Source organism: Fundulus heteroclitus, unplaced genomic scaffold, assembly GCF_011125445.2.
Source record: "Fundulus heteroclitus isolate FHET01 unplaced genomic scaffold, MU-UCD_Fhet_4.1 scaffold_74, whole genome shotgun sequence".
Lineage (NCBI taxonomy): Eukaryota > Metazoa > Chordata > Actinopteri > Cyprinodontiformes > Fundulidae > Fundulus > Fundulus heteroclitus.
Genome location: NW_023397186.1, coordinates 1464951 through 1467931, shown reverse-complemented (window position 1 = coordinate 1467931; position 2981 = coordinate 1464951).

The following is a 2981-nucleotide window of genomic DNA, read 5'->3' as shown; positions in this document are numbered from 1 at the left end:
GAGACAGCTTGATGAGGATCAGTGTTTTAGGGAGATTTGCATTGAGAGAGGAGTCTAGTTAAAGGTATACTATGCAACCGGGGTTGATTTTCCAGCGAGGCTCCCCCCAGAGGGCGAAAGTAAAAGTGCACTGTCATAAAGATGCTCAGCTGTTCTGGTTTCTCCGTCAAGCCAGGCGCGGTTGTTTTGAGCTTCGCAGACAGGCGAATGCAACGAAAAGTCGAAAAAAACGGCAGTACAAACAATGACTAACACAGTGAAAGTATGAACATGGACACAGAGAGAGAGAGAAACCATTCCAGTGTTACTTACAATCGCATCAGCAGAAACGCGAGGTCCGCGTCAGCCTTGCAGCCTTCTTTTTCTTTTAGCTCCCGCCATTCGGAAAAAGCTTGCCCGATGTTCACCCGTGTACGACTCCCTTCTCTGTCCAGAACCCTTTTCCTCTTTCTTGCCTGCTCCGACATGGGCTTTCGCTGTTTTCTTGCTGGTTCCGCCATGATAACTGCACAAATATCGCCACTGCGCTAGCAACGAGCATGCCTTTCACTGGGGGCGTGTAGCAGTTCTCACCGTAAAGCAAGACCGACTTTCGCGATGCACGAGACTTCTGAGCCTGTGGGTGCGGGCCGAGGGCTCCTGCAATTGCAAGTACGGTATTTCCCCTACAGACCACCAGGGCGGCCGAGAAAACCTTTGTTCGACCTGAAATGACTCATTTAATCATCCAAATCGGTATGGAACACATTAATTAACTGAAAAATGTTGAATAGTATGCCTTTAAACAGAGATTTGAACTGGGAATGAACTGAATGGTGGAGAACGGGCAGGCAGATGAACGTTGGAAATGACGACGCTAGCGGTTCCAAAGGAGTTCCATTATCAGGAGGCTTGGCGAGAGAATCCAGAAAACCAACAGTGACTGCAACCTGGAGGCACAGAGAGCCCGAGGGTCAATAACGCAGAGGCGAGTACCACCCAAGTTACTCTTCATCAGAAGCATGCAACTAATACTGTATCAAGAACCACAAAGAGCTTGACCATCACATATCTAAGATGATCATCGGGCAAAGACTGGTTCTCGTAAAGCTCCTTAAATTCCCAGTCATCTAATCAGGGAATTTCGGACAAGTGTGCCATCTGCCATAGACCAGCCACACCCCCAACAAAGAGCTTCTGTTCAAGAAGAGAACTCACACATGTACTTCACAGCCAGGATAAGGAAACAGTGTTTAGTTGTTTTCCTTCCTGCTGTTTGCATCCAGACACAACATACATCCACTTATACTGAACCAGGTTCTGTTGAAGGTTTCTTCCTGTTGAAATCAAACTGTCTCCTCATGCTTGCTCAGGACGGATCTCTGAAAAAGTAAATACAATTAATGGAATTGTTCTTTACAATTAGCAGTACATGATCAACTGACCCAGGTCCACCAAGACTTTTATTTTTAATTCAAGCTTTAATGTAAACCAGCAAACTAAACGGGGGTGTTTACAGTACAATGAGTTAATTGATTTAACTGTATCAAATGTCTCTTTCTCTCCGAAAGGTAAATTCAAGATTTTCATACATAATGGGGAGGTTTATATTGCTCGCTTAAGTCTGAAGGACATTTTCAAGAAAGCAAATAAAAGAATTCAAACAGAGGAACGGCAAGTTTTGGTGCCCGAAAAAAACCTTCAGCTAACTTCGAAGACATGCCCTTGACCCGGGTCTTGTTGCATCATCTCTCAGGGACTCATTAAATGGGGCTGGTTCCCCGAACCTGTGGTTCTGGACAACCCATTTCTCAGCTCAGCAGACGGGAAATGTGAGCACAACATGTGTTTTGACTTGGCCTCAAAGTCATATCTCCAGGGAGGCACCGGCTGTTGCCATCTAACGCAGGTTGGATTGGCGTGGTTCTTCTTTTTGGTATTCTTTGTAGACAACACTGAAGTTTTCTTCTTGGATAAGATGGGTTGTGTTTGCGGAAGATACACAAATACAAAAGCAAACAACGCTTCCTGGAATGCAAGAGATTGAACAAAGCGTTAAAACTTACTATAAATTAAAACCATACGATCAAATTCATAGGCTGATTAGACCAAGAATTACAAGTCGGTAAAGGCAAAACATCACAGATGATTCCGAGTGTCAGTCCATCATAATTTCTGTCTCACTTCGCTCTGACTCAGTACTTGATCGCACAGAAGAGTACACCCTGTTGAGATTTGGAAAGCGGGCCATCAAGTCTTAAATTGCCATAAAGAAACTCTGATTCTACTATTTTGTTCAAACCCTTATCTTTACATTTTCAGACAGAAATAATCTTGATATCACTCAAGGTCTCAGGCGTGCACTAAAATAGTAGAAGCAGGAACAGTTTACTACGCTTTAACAAAGCAGAAAAAGAGTTACTTTGCATAGTATGAGGAATAAAATATAATTTTTGGATAATTTGATGTCTTAATAAAGGCCTTTCCAACAGTCCAGGTCAGAGGTTGCATCTGTGTAAGTGAAAAATCTGGTTTCTAAGCATCTCTAATGTTACTTGTGTAAATAAATGTTGCTTTTTTTGTTTTAGATAGATCTACATAGATAATGTATACATTTTTGTTTTTAAAGGTATTTTCACACAAGGTTATCATACTGTGAAAATCTCTTACCTATGACACATGGCTAAAACAATTCCTGGGGTAAACGTTCTTCCAGATTTTTTATTTTCTCACCGTTTGCCATTTCCTCTCAGTCAGCTTTTTCAGTCCGCCTTTGAAGTTTACTGAGAACAGAGTAGAGATAAGGTGAGACTGATGCGGTGAAGCCCATAAAATCGGCTCCAGTGTTCTTGTGGTTTGTGGTGCAGGAATCGATAGTGGACATGTTTGAAGTGGACCTCTATATCATCGTTTCTGAAAATCTAAAAATCTCTTGGCTTTTTATTAATCGCCGCTTTAATGTCAAAAATCTAATTTTGTATGAGAGCTAGATGCGCAGAAGC